Source organism: Macaca mulatta, chromosome 2 (assembly GCF_049350105.2).
Source record: "Macaca mulatta isolate MMU2019108-1 chromosome 2, T2T-MMU8v2.0, whole genome shotgun sequence".
NCBI classification, from domain to species: domain Eukaryota; kingdom Metazoa; phylum Chordata; class Mammalia; order Primates; family Cercopithecidae; genus Macaca; species Macaca mulatta.
In genome coordinates this window covers 92,992,298-93,008,857 of record NC_133407.1, presented here as the reverse complement: position 1 = coordinate 93,008,857, position 16,560 = coordinate 92,992,298, and the positions used below count along the sequence as shown (strand labels likewise).

Here is a 16,560-nt window from a genome sequence, read left to right as displayed (position 1 = left end):
CTCCTCTTCTCCAGCTCCAACTGCCTGTTGTTTCATTTATGTGTGTGCTATTGGACATTTCTATACAAACATCCTCACTGAGGCCTAAAACCAAGGATACCCTTCCTCTTGAAGATTGCTATGGTAGGCCAAGTGTAATGACTCACGCCTGTAATGCCAGCACTTTGGGAGGCCGGAGCAGGCAGATCACCTGAGGTCAGGAGTTCGAGACCAGCCTGGCCGACATGGTGAAACCCCATCTCTTCTAAAAATACAAAAATTAGCCAGATGTGATAGCAGACACCTTTAATCCCAGCTACTCAGGAGGCCGAGGCAGGAGAATCACTTGAACCCAGGAGGCAGAGGTTGCAGTGAGCCGAGGCTACACCACTGCACTCCAGCCTGGGCGACAAGAACAAAACTCCATCTCAAAGAAGGGGAAGAAAAAAAAAAAAAAAGACTGCTATAGTAGCTCCTGCCTTGCAATTCTGGAGATATTTATTAATTAATCCTCCCTAAATTTAAATATTAAGAGTTGCCACTCTAGTTCAGGCTTTGATTATCTGACCATGCTAATGATGACTTTCTGGACAGTTTCTAGTAGGGCACATTCACTTTTTGTTTTTTTGGTTTTTTTGACGCAGAGTCTCACTCTGTTGCCCAAGCTGGAGTGCAGTGGTGCAATCTTGGCTCAAGGCAACCTCCACCTCCCTGGCTCAAGCGATCCTCCTGCCTCAGCCTTCCCAGTAGCTGGGACTACCCCACCACCTGGCTAATTTTTTTGTATTTTTAGTAGAGACAGTTTTGCCATGTGGGCCAGGTTGGTCTCGAACTCCTGACCTCAGGTGATCCACTCACCTCGGCCTCCCAAAGTGCTGGGATTATAGGCATGAGCCACCACACCTGGCCCACATTCACTTTCAACAATCACTTTGGTCCGCGCATTCACAGTTATATTACCAGCAAATATAACTGTATTATACCCTTGCCATTTTTTAACAAATTTCAGAAACCGAGAATTTCCATGTTTATATTAGTAAAGCATCTCTCCCATCAGAAGACAGCCATATTTTCAACTTCCACTAACATGTTCTAGTCCTTCAACAAACTCTCACTAACTTTGAAAAGTCTCACAAATTAATCTTTCTAGTTTCTGTATAATTCATAGTGGATTAGTTCAAATCAGAAGTCTAAATCACTAGAAAATTTCACTCTCCTTTCTCACCTTTATAATAATCTTTCTCACTCTGCTTTGTAATAAGAACTTTATTTTCTATCTAAAAATCACTTCTACCTTTCCCACAAACACTTCCACCATAAACATCAGTATCAACTTGGAGTGCACATTTTTCACAAACTTTAAAACACAGCTCTGCACAATTTTTTTTTTTTTTTTTTGAGATGGAGTCTCACTCTGTCACCAGGCTGGAGTGCAGTAGCACAATTTCTGGTCACTGCAACCTCCAACTCCCTGGTTCAAGTGATTATCGTGCCTCAGCCTCCCAAGTAGCTGGGATTACAGGCACACGCCACCACACCCAGCTAATTTTTGTATTTTTAGCAGAGACTGGGTTTCACCATGTTGGCCAATATGGTCACCATCTCCTGACCTCATGATCCGTCCACCTTGGCTTCCCAAAGTGCTGGGATTACAGGCGTAAGCCACCACACCCCGGCCCTTGCCCCGGCCCTTGAGCATCTACTCATTGCTAGTATCATTCTGCCATAAGATTTACTAGATTAAGGCCTGACGCCTAGTCCTTAAAATTTATTTGGACTGCAGTGAACAATTTCTAACATCCTACTCCATAAAATCTAATCCCCAAGTCCTAAATTCTAGACAAACGTGTTTCTAATGGCCAGATTTCTCTAAAATTTAGTCCACCTGATAGGACACAGTCAATACTTTTAAACGTATTTTTGTACTCCCCAGGCCACCAGAATGATGCCAGGTTTCCCCGCCTGCTCAAGAGACCCAAATTGACAGGGCTGGGTCTTTGCCAAAATCTGATAGGAGACACCAGTAACAGCCACATGTGTCTGCATATGGCAGGGGGCTTTATGCCTTTAAGTCTCCATAATTTCTGTCCTCAATCCCCAATCCTTGGGGTGTTTGACTGTCTCTCTTCCTATTCACACCCACCTGGCTCAGGCCCCGTATTTCTCAGAAGAAAGCCTTTGACATTTCTTTTTCTTCTTTCCATACATATGCAGACACGGAAGATTTCAAAGCATCCTTATTAAAAGGTCACTTGTCTTGTTCACTCACACAGTCCAACAACGTTTACATTTGAAACTCTTAACTATAATTTAAGATAATCATGAATAACTAGGCAATATAACACATCTGAAGTGTATTCAAAATCTTAAAACGTTCACAGCTTACTATGGATAAGCGGGAAAAAAATCTTAAAATGCCCACATAACTCTGACAAAACAACAAATAGGCAACATGTAGTAAAAAACCAGAAATGCCATAAATTGGGCCAGGCGCGGTGGCTCACACCTGTAATCCCAGCACTCTGGGAGGCCGAAGCGGGCGGATCACCTGAGGTCAGGAGTTAGAGACCAGCCCGACCAACATGGAGACACTTCGTCTCTACTAAAAATATAAAATTAGCCGGGTGTGGTGGCGCATGACTGTAATCCCAGCTACTTGGGAGGCTGAGGCAGGAGAATCGCTTGAACCCAGGAGGCGGAGGTTGCAGTGAGTCAAGATAGTGTCACTGCACTCCAGCCTCGGCAACAAGAACGAAACTCCATCTCAAAAACAAACAAACAAAAAAAATGCAATAAATTAAGTGTAAAATGAAGGTAGGGATGGAAGGAGTAGAAGGAATCCTTGAGCAGTGAAAAAGCACTATCCGAAGAACTAATTTCGAAAGCAATCTAGTATAAAACAATTTTTTTTTAAAAGGTTCTAGTCAAAGATCCACTTAAGCAGCAAGTTAACTAACAATCCATTAGCTTTCTACATGTAAACAACAGGCAGCTGTAAAATAAAAATTTTATACAAAAAAATTCTACTTACAGCAACAACCAAAAAATAAATCCTACAAGTGTCCTCAACAATAAAAATATGCACAGAAGCTATTTACAAAAATGTCTGAAGCTCTAATAAATATAAATACAAAATTTAGGAAAATGTAAAACACCATCATGTTCTTAGGGACCTTGATATTATAAAAATTTCAATATGCCCCTAAAATAAACCTACAATTTCAATGGGATCCCACTGAAATATTAAGAGTGCGTATGTGGTTTGGCCGGGGGGTGGGGGGCGGGGAGGGATAACCTAATAAAATAAGCCTATCTCAAAAAATTTTAAAAAAGAAAGCATTCAAAAAGGAAACTTCTAAAATGGGGTGGGGGTGGGGGGCTGGGATGGGAGGGAACAATAACACTCTATACTTACCAAACCTTAGAGATTTTAAAACTACAATAATGAAGATGGAAAAGATATTTCAAAGGAACAGAACACAGATTCCAAAGGTAGGCCTAAAGTCATTTAGGAATTTACAAATGGGGAAGGAATGTACTCTTTTTAAAATGGTACTGGAACATGTAAATAATTCTTGGGGAAAACAGAAATGGATGTCTTCACCAGGAAAAAAAAAAATTCAATAGATAAAACATTCAAACTTCAAAATAAATCAGTAACGATTCCAGGAGAAAGCAGGAATCAATTATCTATAACCTTGCAGTAAGGAAGGCCTTTCTAATCAAAAAAACAAAACCCAAAAGCCATGAAGTTTGATAAAAGTATACTACCAAGAAGCTAAAATATAAAAGCATCACATACAAAGGAGAAAAGGGTGGTGAAACAGCATACAACAGGGTTAAATCCCCAATCCAAATATTCTTAGGTGACTAAGTAAGAACAAGCTGATAGAAAACGTATCGATGGACATGAACTAGATGAACAAGTAATTCACAGGGAAAAATGTAATTTTAATAATACACAAATCTCCTTTAAAGTGTTAAACATTTGCTACAATTTGTTCTGAACTTTGCTTTTCTCTTCAGTTTGTCTTGTAGATCCTACCTTACCATAAAGGTCTACTCATTGTTTTTTAGATGGGTGCTTAAATGGCCTGTGGAAAGAAAAACGTACAAAGGATATCTGCTTACCTAATGAATATATTTTTGAAATTACAGAATATAGCTGAAAAACAAAAAGTTTCTCAACTTGACAGGAGCTGTTGTGGAAAAAAAAATCCTATAGGCTAAACAGAAAGAAACATTGTATGAATATATTTCAGGAGTTAAAAGATTAATATTACAAATATAGCAAAAAATCTAAACAGATGTATTATGGACCCCTGACTGTGGAAAAGTCACCTACTGACGCTGTATGAGGACAGACAAAATATCATTTATAAACCACTCATTTTATAAGAGCACTCATTTTAAAGAAAGGAAAGTTGAAACAATACATATCTTATATAGCCCCAAAGTTTCACTCCCTAGGTTAAAAATACAAATTTAAAACCTCATCTGTCTTGAGCTCTTTTCACTAAATCACTATGAACCAAACGATGAAATCCTTTTGCCAGTTCATATAGTTTTAAACTCTACAAGATTGAGTCTGGTAGTAATGTTAATCACGGGAAATAAGGCACCTATCATAAAAAGATATTTAAGGCAAGGTTCCCAAAGTATCAAAAACTAACTCACAACTGGTAAGGCAATTATCGTGTCCAAACCCTAGATTCGAGCTGAAAGAAAATTTTAATGTTTAAAATACCGATCAACAGATCAGGTACCTTGATTGAATTGTGGCTTAGAAATCTGTAGAGATGTCCCTTCAGGAACTTTCCTAATAAACCCATTAAGAATATACCGTCCTACTCTAGAAAAATCCCTTTGACTGGAAAATAACTATGATTACAAATTCATCTATTACTTTAGATTTAAGACCCACTAATGCCTTCCTACCCCTGCAATTCATTACAACACTAAATTTACATTCCTTATAAAGGAGTAAACAGAAACCTTATAAAGGAGTAAATGGAAACGTTAAAACCTCAATATTTGGCAGACTACCAAATGTAATCAGAAACAGCACAGCCTGAATCCGAAGTTTTAAAATGGAAGTCCAGAACCAAAAAATCCAAGATTTACACCCTAAAAGTGTTCTCGTATTTCAAAATTCTTCTTAGAAGAGTTTTCTGATTGCAACACAAACTCCTTTTTTTCTTTTTTAATGACAACAAAAGAACAGCCAGCCAAAAACAAACAAACAAAAAAAAACATACAGTACAATCCTCCTCAATAGAGATTAGGAACTATCCTTGGCTTAACCCAACTTTTTAATGACTCCAATCTCAAGATTTCAGCCTATTAAAATTTTCATGGAAAATTCCTGTCAGGAAGGAATTACACCACTAGTTCACATTTATTCTCTTAAGTAAGCAAAAGAAAGTATCAGACTCACATTACTGCTTCCCTCAAACTTGATCAAGTATTCTTACATAGTCTGTCACTCCAGCTTTAAGACTACTGTTTTTCTTTTTAATTCTCTTCTCAGGAATCGCTGGCATGAAATTTAAACATTTTATTTTTCTCTCTAGATTTGGCACAACAGTCAGAAATAACTTTACATTTTTTATGCCTTCTCAAATGTGTTAAAAAAAGAAAAAAGTGCAGTTCATGGCTTAATTCCTGATGCAAACTTGTGATAAAGTACTTACTGTATTTCTAAAGATAAACTGATTAAAATATATCCTTCTTTATTAGAGACACTGAGCTGTTCGTTAGATGGTGAAGGGTCTTTCCTCTGACTAGGTTAACTCTCCACTTGCCCCAACTACATCAGTTAAATATTACTGCTGTGGATAAATTTGATTACAAAATATATAGCCCATGAGAAAAAGTTACTAATGTAATTCAAGCAAAATTCAGCACCTCGGGCTTTTTTTTTTTTTTCCCCCCAAGAACTGCCACAATTGATTTTATTATCACTTGTTATCCCTTGATCAATTATCAGTTTATTTATTGATTCATACTCTGGCCCCAGTCTACCTTTCCAGCCCATCAATTTGACTGATTTAACATCTCTGAAATCAGGATGCTTCTTACAATGGATGGCATCTTGGAATAGCTGATAGACACCTGTCAATTGACACGTCAGTCAGGATATAAATATCACTCTTTAGTACTCAAACTTGGTTTGCCTGCGATTTTCTGTGGCACCTGATGGTAACCCCTTAGCATTTCAGTCAGCAAACCAACAAAGAACCACTGTAGGAATGATTGTGGTTTCTTATCAGAATGTTTGTCTGTTGACACCTTCTGATAAAATCTAGAAAGCACCAGGATCAAAGCTCACAAAATGAGTAAAAATTATTGGAAGAAAATCCTGGAGACAACAGAGAAGAGCACTTTTTTTTTTTGAGATGGAGTCTCGCTCTGTTACCCAGGCTGCAGTGCAGTGGCCTGATCTCAGTTCACTGCAACCTCCACCTCCCAGTTCAAGCGATTCTTCTGCCTCACCCTCCCGAGTAGCTGGGACTAGAGGCACGTGCCACCACGCCCAGCTAATTTTTTTATTTTTAGTAGAGACAGGGTTTCACCACATTAGCCAGGCTGGTCTCGAACTCCTGACCTCGTGATCCACCCACCTCGGCCCCCAAAGTGCTGGGATTACAGGTGTGAGCCACCATGCCCAGCCAGGAGAGCACTTTTAAAGTTCGCTGACATCAATACTCTCCATGGCACTGAGGAAGATATTTTGAGAAGAAACGCAGGTACCTGAATACAAATATGTTTTAATGAATTTCTTTTGCTTTAACTTCCCATTTTATGTATGGGACTGTTTGAAGGATATCTTTCAATAACTATGTAAGAATACTAAAAAATAAAGATAACCATTGTTCAGATGAATTGGCACATTTCTTCCTTCTTCATGGTACAGTGCCTCTGACAACTGATGCTGTTTTATGTATAATGAAATTGCATTGAGGCCAGGCAGGTGGCTCATGCCTGTAATCCCAGCACTTTGGGAGGCCGAGGCAGGTAGATCACCTGAGGTCAGCAGTTTGAGACCAACCTCGCCAACATGGTGAAAGCCCATCTCTACTAAAAGTACAAAAATTAGTTGATCTTCCACTGATTTCCCAAATCTACATATGGAAAAACAATCTATTCTGTTGATTCGAAACCCAACTTCCAACTATTCAGACATCTCCACCCATAGTTTACTGACCCCTAAAATCAACACGTCCAGTCCTGTTCTGCACCCTACACTGCATGATCCATTTAACAAGATTTTCAAAATGAAAGAGAAAACTGAACATAGCAAACAATCTTTTTTAACCAGGATTCTACGAGAATACAGCCCAGTGCAGTAAGGCATCCACTGTGTGTAATGAATTAACTTCTCTCACATACATCTAGAATGGTACTACTACCTATGTGCCATCACCGGTAGAACTGAGAAACTGTGTTTCTGTGCTTTATAGTTCAGATAAGAAACTCAGGCTGAAGGTTGGGCATGACAGCTCACACCTGTAATCCCAGCACTTTGGGAGGTCGAGGGAGGCAGATCACCTGAGGTCAGGAGTTCGAGGCCAACATGGCAAAACCCTATCTCTACTAAAAATACAAAAATTAGCTGAGCATGGTGGTACACACCTGTAGTCCCAGCTACCTGGGAGCCCGAGGCAGGAGAATCGCTTGAACCCGAGAGGGAGAGGTTTCAGTGAGCCAAGACCCCGCCACTGTACTCCAGCCTGGCGGACAGAGCAAGACTCTGTCTGGAAAAAAAGAAACTCAAGCTGCAAAAGTCTGACTTCTTGTCTCCCACATCTGGGTGATCATCATTATCTAGGCAACTTTAAAGTTCTCAAGGATGCCCAAGGGTCTGTAATCCCAACCCACTCAGGAGACTAAGGCAGGAAGATCACTTGAGCCTAGTAGTTCGAGGCCAGCATGGGCAACACAGGGAGACAGATCGACAGACCGGGTATCCTAAAACAACAATTTCTCCATTTGCAAAACAAAAGAGGTGAAGGTTCTTAAAATGGGGTACTCCCTGACACTCAAAGATGTGCTAGGAGTACTTAAAGCTACTCCCTCCCCACAACTACCATGGTAAATCTTCCTGGAGCTTTTATGACAAGTAATTTAAAGGATTCATAATAAAGTTCTGGACTGTCTACACAGTTAACAGATTATATAAAGGGCTCCTTATCAGGGCAAGGTAAAAAAAAAAAAAAAAAAAAAAAAAAAAGCCTCACTAAATGAAGGCACTACAATACAGTGGTTTCCCTGTAAGGTCTCAGATCCCACTACTTACTGTGTCCTAGGTATAAAAAGAGAGGATCCAAGACAGTAATGTAAGGAAAATAAGATCCCTAACTGGCCTTATTTGCCAAAAATCAAATCCCAATGTTCCCTTCTCGAGATCTCTGTATGGTATTCCCAGAACACTCCAGACTCTTTGGAGTAATTCTTAGGAGGGTCTATCAATCTGGAATGGGATCCAGCACTCCAGGATACTGAGCAGCATCCTCTCATCCCAATCCTAGAAGTGAGGGAGATTAGGCTAAGGAGAGCAAGTACCTAACTCCCACACAAGCAAGAAAAACAACTTTCAAACAGAGATGATTAATACATGGCACTAGCATAACTGCCTATTCATATAAACATGCAAAAATATTAATGTACTATTTAAATGTAAAAATAAAACTCCAAAATAACCTAAGAAATTATATGTATAATCTGGGCACAGACTGTCTTAACCAGGACTGGAAACCCAGTCCTTAATGGAAAAAAAAAAATTATGTTAAAAACTACAATTTCACTATGACCAGCAATACAAGAAAAGAAGTCAAAAGGATGGGGAGGCAGGAACAGTGTGGCTCACGCCTGTAATCCCAGAACTTTGGGAGGCCGAGGCAGGAAGATCACTTGAGTCCAGGAGTTGGAGGCCAGCCTGGGCAACATAACAAGACCCATCTCTACAGAAAGCTTTTTTTAAAAATTAGCTGGGCATAGTGGCACATGTCTGTAGTCTCAGATACTCCCGAGGCTGAGGTAGAAGGCTCGCTTGAACCTGGGACATCAAGACTGCAACGAGCCATGATCCCATCACTGCACTGCAACCTGGGTGATACAGTATTATTTATTTTGAGATCCTATCTCAAAATTAATAATCTAAATAAATAGGTGAGAGAGGGGATACTCTTACATTAGATCAGTCTTAATATCCATAATACAAAAAGATTTCCAAAACTGACAAAAGACATCCCAATGGAAAAATGGGCAAGACAGGCAATTCTTAGAAAAACAAAATCAAACGGCAAACAAAGGCAAGTCTTAAAAGAACAAGTGCAAATGGCAAACAAACATTAAAATTCACAACTGGGATCCAGTTCCAATGAGATATCCCTTTGCATCCAACAGACTGGCAAAAATTAAAGATCATTAAACCAATTTCTGGCAGAGATCAAAGAAAAAGAGTTGCCATTTATTATTGATGGAGAAAACAGGAAGCATCAGAAGCCTTTTTGGAAAGTAACCTTTTAACATTTATTAGTTTTTTGTTTTTTTTAAAGGTTCCCTTTCACCAAGCTATCCCATTCTTTGATATCTATCCAATGGAAATAGTTATGTGGAGTGACAAAAAACTGAAAACAAAGTATGTGTCTATTAACTGGGGAATGGCTGAATTTAAGATATTCTTATGATTATATAACCTTAAAAAATAAATCATACTCCGCATGAAAATAGTTGAGATGTGGATGATCCTACTTTTATACAGTAATACTGGAAAAACCCTACATTTTAATACAGTAATACTGAAAAACCCTACATTTGTAATTGAATGTGTACCTATACACAATTCTATGAGCATGGTGAAATATATGGAACCATGTATACTTGCTACAAACAAGGGTTACCTAATATGGAGGCAGAGGTGAAAGACCCAGGTGGTGAAGAGCAACCAAGGGAAAAGAAAAATAAGAACACAATAGACTAAGTTTTTATATCATACTTATGTGTGTATAAAATTATACACATGTATATGCAAACATATACTTTTAAGAGTTAGAATATACCTTATTGTCAGCCAACACATTTTCAATACAGCACATATGTGCATCACCACTCCCCACTTCTAATTTTTCCTTCTCTAGGGATTTCAAATCTACATTTTGTGTAATAAACTTGTAAGATGCTTACAACACCTAAAAGATCTAAGTTGTAATTTGATTCCAACAAGTACCAGTCAAGGCTGCTACTATAATCAAAAAAGTCTTAACTTCGAATAATATATTTTTTAAAAAGATCTACGCAACTCAATCTACAAAATAAAATTATTTTAAATCGCTATATACTTGTTCCTCAAATTTAAAAAGTCTGCAAATTTACCAATTACATTATACATTAATTATTGCATCACTATGGAGCAAGTTTGGTTTTTTTTTTTTTTTCTCTTTTTGAGATGGAGTTTCACTCTGTTGCCCAGGCTGGAGTGCAGTGGCACTGCACTCCAACTCGCTGCAACCTCTGCACACACCCCCACGCTGGGTTCAAGGGATTATCCTGCCTCAGCCTCCAGAGTAGCTGAGATTACAGGCACCAGCCACCATGCCCCACTAATTTTTGTGTTTTTAGTGGAGATGGTTTCACCATGTTGGCCAGGCTGGTCTCGAACTCCTGACCTCAAGTGATCCACCTGCCTCAGCCTCCCAAAGTGCGGGGATTACAGGCAAGAGCCATCACACCCAGCCAATTATGGAGTAAGCTCTAATAAGAAAAAAAAAGTTATTCAAGGCAAGCATTCAGCGTTCATTAGTATTGAGCACGTAACTGTTCTGAATTTGGGGGAAAAAAAAAAAGGACAACTGAGGATGTGAAGATTTCTTTAAGAATACACAAGTGTCTACTACTACTGCTTACCTACCAGTAATGTTCTCGGCTTGTTAGGTTCACCCATTTGTATGTAATATCTAACAGTTCTCTTTGAAATGGAATGAGTTAATGGTTCCAAATGGCCACCCAAAACTATTCTGGGCCGGGTATGGTGGCTCACACCTGTAATGCTAGCACTTTGGGGGGCTGAGGCAGGCAGATCACCTGAGATCAGGAGCTCAAGGTCAGCCTAATCAACATGGCAAATCCTCATCTCTACTAAAAACACAAAATTAGCCAGGCTTGGTGGTACATGGCTGTAATCTCAGCTACGATAATTACTGAGGCACGAGAATCGCTTAAACCTAAGAGGCAGAGCACCACTGCACTCCAACCTGAGCGACAGAGCTAGACTCAAAAAAAAAAAAAAATCCTGACTTTTTTGTTGCAGAGTTTAAGTTCTATACTGTTCCCTCTATGTATGCATAAAGTTTTGTGACAGTATCTGAACTTGACCAAGATCAAAACATAACTTCTTTAATCATTTAAGTTCAGTTTGAACCAAAATCAGAAATGATGAAGTTAGCAGTTACTAAGATTACACATCATTCAACAAATATATAGCGAGGGCTTAACTATGAACTAAGTACATGTATCAACAAAATTTAAGATTTGAAAATAACCTGAAAAACTGTAAAAAAAAAAAAAAAAAAAAAAAAGGTTATATGAAAAGGGAACCAAAAACAGTCATCTATGATTAATTATGTAGATTAAGAAAGGAATTCAGGAGCCTCTGAGGCTCCTGATCCTGAAGAAATCTCCAACAATAATAAACTTCATCAGCTGTTTTACTAATGAAGACCTCTGTTCATCCTCCCAAAATAAGACAGCTAGAAAAACAGTGAAGATAGAGAATAGCAGGCAAGTTAAATACACTGATAGCATAAACTATCTTGATTAAAGGAAGGAGGTAGTGGTTCATGCCTGTAATCCCAGCACTTTGGAAGGCTGAGGCAGGAGGATCACAAGGTCAGGAGTTTGGGACCAGCCTGGCCAATATGGTGAAACCCCATCTCTACTAAAAATACAAAAATCAGCCGGGTGTGGTGGCGGGCACCTTTAGTCCCAGCTATTCAAAGAGGCTGAGGCGGGAGAATTGCTTGAACCTGGGAGGCAGAGGCTGCAGTGAGCTGAGATCGTGCCACTGCACTCCAGTCTGGGCAACAGAGCAAGACTCCATCTCAAAATAAAACAAAATGCATGAAAAGAAATAGGTAATATTAATTTCAATATTATTTAACCTAATATACCTAAAATATTACCCAACATGTAATCAATATAAACAATTATTGGCCCGGCACAGTGGCTCACGCCTGTAATCCCAGCACTTTGGGAGGCTGAGGCAGGTGGATCATTTGAGGTCAGGAGTTTGAAACCAGCCTGGCCAACATGGTGAAAACCTGTCTCTACTACAAATACAAAAATTGCCTGGGCGTGGTGGCACACAGCTGTAATCGCAGCTACTCAGGAGGCGGAGGCATGAGAATCACTTGAACCTGGGAGGCGGAAGTTGCAATGACCTGATATAGTGCAACTGCACTCCAGCCTGGGCAACAGAGCGAGACTCTGGCTCAAAAAAAAAACTCCTGAGGTGTTTCACATTCTTAATACTAAGGCTTTGAAACCCAATTTGTACTTTACATTTAAAGCATATCTCAATTCAGACTAGTACATTTCAGCTCCGTGGCCGGTGGCTACCATATTAGAAAGAGCAGATTTGTCTGAAGCAAAGGCATAGCTCAAATCATTTCTCTGGGAACCTCCCAATTTATTCCTCACAATTCTCCTCAATTAGCAATAATTCAAAATTAGTAATAATGTGGTGAAACATATTTGTACTTTAAAAAATACTGTATCATAATGGTTAAAGAAATTGGTTCTATGGAGTCAAACTTCATAGTCTGAATCTTGAATCAGCATCTAATTTTACAGACCTGGATTCACTTAGCCTCAGTATTCTCAAATGTTGGCGTTATCTACTTCACTGTGGTTGACAAGATTAAACGGGAAATTCGGGTAAGGTACCTAGGAAGTCTGGTAAGTAGTCCGGGTACTCAATGAAAATTAGTTACAGTTGCTAAAGGGAGACGGAACTGCCATTAACAGAAACTAGCAAAGATTTCACAACTTATAAATAGGTTAAAGTAAATACACTTCACACTGCGTATGAGAAAACCAAGGTGTCTACCTGGATGATCCTGCCAGTTAAAAGCTATGACAAGAATGAGGGGTCAATCATGGAGTGAATGCATATTGCTCTTTCCACTACAAAAAAGTTAATTTGACAACCTTAACACTGTGATAGAGAACTTACTCAGAGTTATAATCCAGCAAAGTGTCTGCCCTTTTCCTCCTAATGAAAATGTAAGCTCACTATCCTAAAACTTACTTTGAAAATTCCCTAATGCTGGCCAGACTTGGTGGTTCATGCCTGTAATCCCAGCACGCTGGGAGGCCCAGACGGGAGTATTGTTTGAGACCAGCCTGATCAAAACAGCGAGACACCATCTCTACTAAAAAATAAAAATTAAAAATAAAACCAACCTCATAGAGTCCTTGGGAGAAGAAAACCAGGAAATACATATAGAAGCTTAATACATAATCTAGTAAAGAACAGGCTCTCATCTTAAACTATTATCTTACAGAAGGCACACAAATACCTGACATAGAAAATACACAGGTACATAAAAATAAAAATATGGAAAATTTCTGGAAGTATTTAAAGCCAGGACCTTGACAATATATCTCGAGATAGATAAGATGTGCTTTTCTGCTTTCATATTTTTCGTAATTATATGTTGCTCTTTTAATACAAAATACAAAACTTTACAAGAAAAATATGCATTTAAATTGACTTTTTTTTTTTTTGGAGACAGAGTCTCACTCTTGTCACCCAGGCTGGAGTGCAATGGCGTGGCAACCTCTGCCTCCCAGGTTCAAGCGATTCTCCCGCCTCAGTCTCCCAAGTAGCTAGGACTACAGGTGTGTGCCACCACACACGGCTAATTTTTGTATTTTTTAGCAAAAACGGGGTTCCTCTATGTTAGTTAGGCTGGTCTCCAATTCCTGACCTGATCCACCCGCCTCGGTCCCACAAAGTGCTGGGATTACAGGCGTGAGTCACTGGCCTAAGTTGACTTTTTAGTAACTGTGATCACCATCAGCAAGATAGAGTAGAAAATCCTAGCCTTCCTTCCCCTGCATGTTTTGCAACTATCTGTGAATGAAAATAAAAGTTGTGATCATTTATTTTGACTTTCAGTTAAATCTTCATTCCTTAGCATTTTAATGAAAATTATCTTCTTAAATATGCAAAACAACCATTTTGAAGTATCTGGAACTATGTATTTTTAAATTAACAGGGTGCCCTAATATTAAGACAATTATAGTTTTTTCAATTACAAATCTCCACAGTGAAACCAACTAACAAGATTCTGTACTAACCTTGAAAAGTCAGTATACTCTCTGAACACAACTTCTTTACTGTAATTCTATTGGTCACCACTATTAATATACCTACTGTATAATTTAGATTACACTCGAATTTCACTTAATATTAAATCAAGCTAAATAGGGAATTACAGAAATATTATAGTACTTTGAAATTTGTTTTGTAGTCAGTTACATAGTTAAAGCAGACAGAGCTCTAAAAGTAATTTACTCTGGCCAGGCGCGGTGGCTCACGCCTGTATTCCCAGCACCTCGGGAGGCCAAGGTGGACGGATCATGAGGTCAGGAGATCGAGACCATCCTGGCCAACACGGTGAAACCCTGTCTCTACTAAAAATACAAAAAATTAGCTGGGCGTGGTGGCGCATGCCTGTAATACCAGCTACTTAGGAGGCTGAGGCAGGAGAATCACTTGAACCAGTGAGTCAGAGGTTGCAGCAAGCCTAGATTGCGCCACTGCACTCCAACCTGGTGACAGAGCAAGACTCTGTCTCAAGAAAAAAGAAAAAAAAAAGAACTCTACCTTCTGTAGAAAGTGATTGAAATCTTAAGAAATTACAGGTTCCCTTGGAACACCATGGAAATTTTCCTATGAGCCAGAAACTGAGTGACTTACTTTCAACTTCTATTTAAAATTATACTCAGGGTTGAGCGTGGTGGCTCACACCTGTAATCCCAGCACTTCGGGAGGCCAAGGAGGGCGGATCACTTGAGGTCAGGAGTTTGAGGCCAGCCTGGCCAACATAGAACAACCCCGTCTCTACTAAAATTACAAAAATTAGCCATCCGTGGTAGCGCATGCCGGCAGCCTCAGCTACTCGGGAGGCTGAGGCAGGAGAATCACTTGAACCTGGGAGGTGGAGGTTGCAGTGAGCCGAGATCGTACCACTCCACTCCCACCTGGGCAAAAGAGCAAGATTCTGTCTCAAAAAATAAAAATAAAATTATACTCAGCCCAAGGCCATAAAAATTGCAATGCTATTACAAAGATTAATATATATTTATACAACAGTTAAGAAGCACTTTAATGATGCAAATGAGTCGGAGGTTTCTTTGGGGTAATGGAATGTTCTGAAGGAACACTGTGGTGGTGGTTACACAACTCTGTAAATACACTGTCATTCAACTGTACACTTAAAAAAAGGTTAGTTTTATAGAATATACATTCTACCTCAATAAAACTTTATTTTTCAAGACACCTTAAATGCCCGGTAGTATAAAACCTAAGATGCTACTCTAGGTATGAGAAGTACAAAAGCTATAATGTTATTTTATATAACAGCATAGCCCACCATCAAATGCTTAATTAACATCTTCCCATTCCCTCTCATCCCCACAGATTTTTAGGGCTGCGAACATGCACAAATCAAGTTTCTAATCTCTTTAACTATAGAGCCACTGTTAAATGCAGAACAATGTATTTAGTATGCCATCATTTGTGTACATACTATTTTTTAAAGGCTACCCTAATTTTAGGTAAAATATTCAGATCTTCAGCGTTTCATTGGTTCCAATTAATTTGTGAAATGAAGTTTCAGTTCTATTAGAAAAACTTTAATCAAAGTCTACAGAGCACTGCCTCAAGGTATAACTGACTTTGAAACTAATCAATGGCAATTCATGCTTATAGCCAAATGTGTGTCTTCTGCCTATATGGGGTTAAGAGAAGGGGAAAAGAGGGAAATTCAAATCACCTGTACATTGAAAAACACCGTAAAAAAACAAATACACAAAATGTTAACAGCTCTCATCTCAAGGCAACTTCTAGTTTTTGCTGAGTTCCAAAATTCCCTCAGTGACCATGCATTATCTTCTAAATTGGAAAAAAACTAATTAAAATTAAATTGCTTCTATGCTAAATGGAAGCCGGACTCAAAACACTACACAATATATTGTATAATTCTACATACGTAGTGTTCTGAATAAGAAAAACTATGGGGACAGAAAACACTCTAGAAGCTGGGGTTGAAGAATGGTTGACTGAAAAGGGCATGATGGAAATTTGGGGGCTATGAATCTTGATAAATGCTGACACCACCACAGTTAAGGTGACAGTTAATCTTGATAACTGTCAGCATTTATCAAGATTCATAACCGTACACCAAAAAAGGTTTATTTTATTGTATGTAAATTAACCTCAACTTTTACATTCTAATGATTAAAAAGCAATAAATTTCTGTGCAATAAACCAATGTTTTTCAAGTCAGCAGT

The 16,560-nt window shown here is 38.9% G+C and overlaps 1 protein-coding gene across 6 annotated transcripts in view; it reads right to left on the bottom strand.

Annotated features, from left to right (window-relative positions):
• FXR1 (FMR1 autosomal homolog 1) overlaps nt 1–16,560 on the bottom strand; it is a 66,487-nt gene that overhangs the window by 47,491 nt on the left and 2,436 nt on the right. The window lies entirely within an intron of this gene.